The 6,672-nt window shown below is 42.5% G+C and overlaps 1 long non-coding RNA gene across 1 annotated transcript; it reads right to left on the bottom strand.

Moving 5' to 3' along the window:
- Window positions 1–581: 581 nt before the first annotated feature.
- LOC122459095 lies at window positions 582–6,093 on the bottom strand. The gene is made up of 3 exons (XR_006279559.1): window positions 5,918–6,093; window positions 4,975–4,989; window positions 582–593 (listed from the first exon to the last, which is right to left on the bottom strand). It is a non-coding gene; the product is annotated as an uncharacterized LOC122459095 (long non-coding RNA).
- Between the last annotated feature and the right edge of the window lie 579 nt (window positions 6,094–6,672).

Genomic DNA, 6,672 nt, shown 5'->3' with positions numbered 1-6,672 from the left:
GACATTTTATTCTATAGGCATTACACCATTTAAAACTGTAAAAATCATAAACAGGACAAACTAGTGTTCACGTGCCATGACAAGGGTTTTGTACGGACAATAAATGTGCATCCAAATGAAAGCCATGACCGATAGACAGAGTAAGCTTGGATTGAATAGATCACTCTATCAAAGCCCCAAACCTTAAAGAGACCCTCACTTCATTCCAAAGGGTTTCCCAACATTGGAAACACTAGGTCTTGGTGCAGAAAAGAGATTCTTCACGCCCTCAACCAAAGGAAAAAGCTGATCCACATTTCCTCTGCAGAAAAACAAAAGTCACTTTAATACCTACATTTCTGGCTGATCAGTCCCTTGTAACCCTTGTATGAAGCTGCATAAAAATGAATTGGCACTTTTTCTCCCTCTTATTCACAGCTGGCTCCAGGCTTTTTAAAGTACTATAACAGGCAAGTTTGGATTTCTGTACTTGATATTTATTTTACCTGCTTACTTTTACAGTTGTGATATTCAGGAAACTCCTCTCCTTTTAAGAATGTTGTTGCCCATCTAGTTTTCTTTCAGATGAAAGCCAAAATTACAAATTACATTTACTTGTTCCTCATACGCAGTCCTCCAGGTATGCTATAAAAACAGCTCAGATATGTATGTGTGCACACATGCACTTCTGCAGGACAAAAACCACATTGGTACACAGCTACAATTGATTGAAGCCATAAATCTTCTTACTCTCTGAACTTTATCCTATGTGAAATCTCAGAGAACTAATCTGTTTTAATGAACAACTTTTAGACACACAATTCATTCCTCTTAAGAGAGTAATGCTAAAGAATGTAGATGCCAGAACGCAGTGATAGACAGCAGAAAGGCTAGCACTTCTGCAGCCAAGAATCTTTTCCTACTCTATAGTAACAATCTCCCCTACAATTAACAAATTGCCAGTGGGAACTGGGCAGTGAACAAAGTCTTAAAATAAAGAAGGGTGACCCCTAGTGTTTCTCTAGAAATAAAGATTGATTCAAACACACAATCTTTCCCACTACAGAAGTTCAAGTTGAAGAATTCAATGCTGTAAGTGATGTGCACCTCAATGACTACATTATATATTATTATAGAATTAGTATTAGTGCTATTATTAAAAGAATTTCCAAATGGCAAAACTTCTTCTCCACCATGCATACATTGTTAATCTACAATTCACCCATGGGTGTCTGACTCTAGCAGCAGCAGATTCACTGGAAAAGGCACAAGCTCTGCCTCAATGAGCAAATGGAGCTATTCAGGAAAATAAGAAAAAGCCCCAAACACTGATTACACACTTTATTGAGGATGACAAATTGTACCCTAGCCTCAGCAATAGTAAGCTGTATGAAATGTACCTAAGGCTAAATGGAAAAAGTCAAACCTTTTTTTCATGATAATGTTTGTTACTTGGTAGAAACATATCCCTGTCTGCTTGGCCAGTAGCACCAGTTTTACCATATGGAAAAGATAGCTTTTACCAAACAATCAACTAAAAATCATCCCTGAATCTAATATGTACTTCACAAAAATATAAATATATGAATCCAAGTGGATGAAACAACAAATATTAGCTCATATCCACATTATCTGTACATTCATTTTCTTTCAGGCCATTTCCTCTGTTGAGACAAATGATAGTACAAAAGGATGTTTTTGTCAGCCCCCTCAGCTAGCATTTTGTTTGCTGTATGGTGCCAACTGCTACAAGAGCTGCAGCCCTTTCTTTTACAACAGAGCTGCCCTTCGTGACAAACACTTTTTTATATCATTCTGTTTTCCCCTCCAGAAACATGTTTTGTTCAAGCTGGGTCCACTCTTCCATACCACTCAACAATCCCTTATATGAAGTACATCCCCTATGTTGATACCCAAATGTGCCTGTATTCCACATGAACCAGCTGTCTCCCTCTTAGATTACTGTAATCTATATATATGGATCTCAGAAACCATTCAATTCAACCGAAGTGAGAAAAAAAATTGTATGGATAAAATGAAGGATGACTCCAACATCCCTTTAACTTTTCTTTACTAATAGTCAGCATGCCTCTCATTTTCAGTCTTTGCCCCACATTTGGGTTTTGGCACTGAGCAGGTATTCCCTCTCTATTTGTTTTAAAATCATCCTCTTAACCTGCATGATTTCCTCAACAGCATGTGACATCTCCTCAATCTCTCTTCATGACCCTGCAGCTCAGTGCTCTTCTTGTGAGACTTAAGAGTCTAATTGGGATCCCGAGTCTAAAGCCTGAAAAGTTACTTTTCATGAGGTGTTTCATTAGGGCTTTCCATTCCCATTCTTCTTGTTTTTGCTGCCTTCTGATTTTTTCCACCCCATGGGCAGCCACCCAGTCCCAATTTGTTGGTGATCATCTCAGACTTAAAATTCAATCTAAAATATGTGCACAAAATGCATACATCCCTCTTTGCTGCTTGGGGGGGATTTTACCTCCCCTCTAATATCCCCTGGGCTATGGGGAGATCCTCCCCACCCACACTCACACACTAACTAGGCAGAATAATCTGTCGCACCATTTGTATTCTCTCTCCATGGCCCCACACAGCCTCCTGTCTCCCATCTATCCCTATATTCACTTACTTCCCATATTTCCCTCAGTTTCCTACCTGTCATGGTCTCTGTTTCTGCTATGCCACATTCCCCTGCTCCCCCCCGTCTGCCTCTTACCCTCACATTCCCCTGCATCCATCAGTTTCCCAACTACCACCCATAACCCCCTCCACTGACCTCACTCTGACTCCTGCTCCATCCACTTTCCTTTGACTCCTGATAATTTCCTGTCTTGTGCCTCTCCATTCCCAGTTACTCTCTGCCCCCCCCCTCCCCACAGTCTGTTTCCTGGCACTTTCAAAGTCTCTTGTCCCATGTCTGGATCTCATAATACTGGCTTCCAGGCTACCGTCTTTCCTGAGTCCAGCCTGGCTTCAGCCCCTTTGGAAACAATGGGAGAGGGAAGCCAACTTTGCTGGGGGCAGTCTCACCTCCACCTACAAACATTAAAGAGACATAGCAGCCAGCATGCTGAGGATTCAGTCCCAAAGACAATAATGAGAGATGACAGCCATTCTGGAGAAAGGCGAAACTTCACAAGATTCAAAGCAGATATTAGATACTAATGCGAACCCCTAAAAAGCCTAACTATTGCAAGACTGGCAATAAAATCATGAGAGCTGGCCTTTGGTCTGCAAAGGGGCAGATCTCCCAGCAAGACTTGGAGGATTCATCTGCATCCACTTGCAAACCTTTGCATGAAAAATTAGAATGATAGTTGGATTTGTAAAAAGAAAAGGAGTACTTGTGGCACCTTAGAGACTTACAAATTTATTTGAGCATAAGCTTTCATGAGCTACAGCTCACTTCATCGGATGCATTTTTCCACCAAATGCATCCGATGAAGTGAGCTGTAGCTCACGAAAGCTTATGCTCAAATAAATTTGCGAATACAGACTAACATGGCTGCTACTCTGAAACCTGTCAGTTGGATTTGTGTTGGCCGGGAAAACCACATGGTGAACTGCCTACCAGGTGCGAAGTTTGTGGACCTCTTGAGACATCTAGACAGAGTTATTTGCAGTGCTGGGGAGGAGCTGCTGGTCATGGTACATGTAGGTACCAGTGATATATGGAAAGGTAGGAGAGAGGTCCTGGAGGCCAAATCTAGGCTGTTAGGTGAGGGATTAAAGTCCAAAACCTTCATGGTAGTATTGTCTGAAATGCTTCCAGTTCCATGTTCAGGGCCAGTAATACAGGCAGAATTGCATGGTCTCAATGGGTGAATGAGACAATGGTTTATTAGGAACTGCGGAACCTTTTGGGAAAGGAGGAGTCTATACAAGAAGGATGGGCACTACCTAAATCAAAATGGAACCAGGCTGCTGGCATGTAAAATTTAAAAGGGCTGGGAGAAAGTCGACAAGTGTGAAGGATCACACAGTTCAGACGCATCCCTTGGGGAGGACTTATTAAAGGGGATACTCTATATCCCAGGAAAGAGGACAGGATAGAAGTTGATATAGTACAAGTAGGTACCAAAGAGAAGCAATCAAACAAAAAAGAGCCCCATTCAATTACATCACATGAAGGCAGACAACTAAATACTGACAATTTTTATAAGCCCTAGTGTACAAATGCAAGAAGTTTAAATACTAAGATGGGTGAGTTTGAAAGCCTTGTATTAAATGAGGATTTGATATAATAGGCATTACAGAAATTTGGTGGAATGATGATAATCAGTGGAACACAGTGATATCAGGGTACTAAATATATAGGAATGACATAGTAGGACACACTGGTGGTGGGGGCAGAGAGAGGCACTATATGTGAAAGAAAGCATAGAGTCAAATATAGTAAAAATCTTAAATGAATCTCAAAATACCCTCGAATCTCTATGGATAGAAATTCCATGCTTGAATAATAAGAATATAGCAGCAGGAATCTACTACTGACCACCTGACCAGGATGATGATGGTGATTGTGACTGTGATTAGAGAGGCTACAAAAACAGAAAACTCAATAACAATGGGGGATTTCAACTACCTCAGAATGGCTGGCAGAGATAAAATTTCTAGATGCCATTAATAATTGCTTCTTGGAGCAGCTAGTTCTGGAACCCACAAGGGGAGATGGCAATTCTTGATTTAGTCCTAAGTGACACTGTCCAGGAGGTGCCATGAGGGACTTCCCCTTTCTCTCAGGGCAGCAATGCCTAGGGGTGAGTGTCCACAGGGGCCAGCCTTTCTCTCAGGACAGTAATACCCAGTATCAATAGTCCAAGGCATTAGCCTCTAGTACCAATAGTCCTAGACAGCAGTGCCCAATGGCAACTGCAGGGAGGGTAGGGGAACCCAGGCCCACCCTGCTCCACTGGGTTCTTACCCAGGGCTCTATGAAACCAATCACCCCAAAGGAAGGTTCAGGTCTCCATGTCTCCTGACACATCCTTTGGGTTGCTTCTTACCCTTAAGTTCACCTCAGGCATCTCCTCAGCTACAGCAGCTCAGCCTCCCATTCTTGTCCCTGTGGTCAACTGGTTCTCTGCAGCATAGACAGGATCCTTGGCCTCAGTCATCTGGTGGTTCTTCTGTAGGAGCCTGCAGCACACGTCTCTTCCTCATCCAGACCAGGCTGAGCCGAGCTGAGCTGCTTCCTTTTATATGCTCCCTCCACTGGGAGCATGCACAGCAGGAGCAAGGGGGAGTGGCCACTTGGTCTCAGAGTAATTAGGTAACCACTGCCTGACCAGTGTGGGGTTGGTACACCCCGTCACAGGCATGCAGAATCTAATCCAAGTAGTGAACATGGCTGAATAGCTCATAATAGTGGCCATAATGTACTTAAATTTACTATCCTTGTATGGGGGGTGTCACTGGGCATTTCACACATTACTGGAGCACCTCCTTCTGGCTGCATCTGGGGATTACCTCTGCTAGGTCAACACTCCTTCCTGCAGTTGCACCCCATCACTATCTCAGTCTCACTCTCTCAGGACTCAACTGCTCCCGCTTTGTGGCTTGGCCCTCCAGGGATATCACATGCATCTAAGTCTTCTCTTTCCTTGCAACCTTAACCATGCCACTGGGTTCCAGCTTAGGGACCCTAAAAATAGCAGTCAAGGTCAGCACAATCCTATCCCTTAATGCTGTGTCCCTGGGTTACTTTCTACTTTGCCTTCTCACCCTGACAGTGACTGAGAGCCTCTCTTTCTGCAGCCCCCTTCTACTCTCAGCTACTGAACTTTATATAGGCCCTCCTGTTCCTATGTAGCTGAGCTCCCTCATTACTCTCTGTCTCGTCCTCCAGGAGAAGCCTAGATGGTTATTAGGCTCTCCTGGCCATTTTAACCCCTTCAGGCCTTGTGTGGAGTGAACACCCCATCACAGGGGGAAAATACTAGTGAAACCCCCCACAGTAGCATTTAAGTTCAAAAAGTGGAACTACACAAAAAATAGAAAGCTAGTTAAGTGGAAATTAAAAGGAATAGTCACAAGAGTGAAATGCCTGCAAGCTGCATGAACATTTTTAAAAACATCGGAATAGAGGCTCAAACTGTATCTATATATTTTTAAAAAATAGCAAGGGGATCAAAAAATACTATCATGGCTAAACAGAGTACAAAAGACAGTTAAAGACAAAAAAAGACATCTTTTAAAAATTGGAAGTCAAATCCTACTGAGATGAATTGCAAGGAACATAAACTCTGGCAAGTCAAGTGTAAAAGTATAATTAGGCAGGACAAAAAAGAATTTGAAGAGCAACTAGCAAAAGATACAAATACTATCAGATTTAGGAAGCCTGCTAAACAATCAGTGGGGCCTCTGGACAATCAAGGTGGTAGAGGAGCTCTCAAGGAACACAAAGCCATTTCAGAGAAGCTAAATTAATTCTTTACATCAGCCTTCACTGCAGAGGATATGATGGAGATTCCCAAACTTGAACCATTCTTTTTAGGTGAAAAATCTGAGGAACTGTCCCAGACTGAGGTGTCAGTAGAGGAGGTTTTGGAACAAATTGATTAATTAAACAGTAATAAGTCACCAGGACCAGATAGTGTTCCCAAGAGATCCCAAGAGATCTGAAGGAACTCCAGTATGAAACTGAAGAACTACCAACTGTGGTATGTAATATCTCACTTA

This window comes from Dermochelys coriacea, chromosome 3 (genome assembly GCF_009764565.3).
Source record: "Dermochelys coriacea isolate rDerCor1 chromosome 3, rDerCor1.pri.v4, whole genome shotgun sequence".
Taxonomy (NCBI): domain Eukaryota; kingdom Metazoa; phylum Chordata; order Testudines; family Dermochelyidae; genus Dermochelys; species Dermochelys coriacea.
This window is presented reverse-complemented; position numbering and strand designations above follow the sequence as displayed.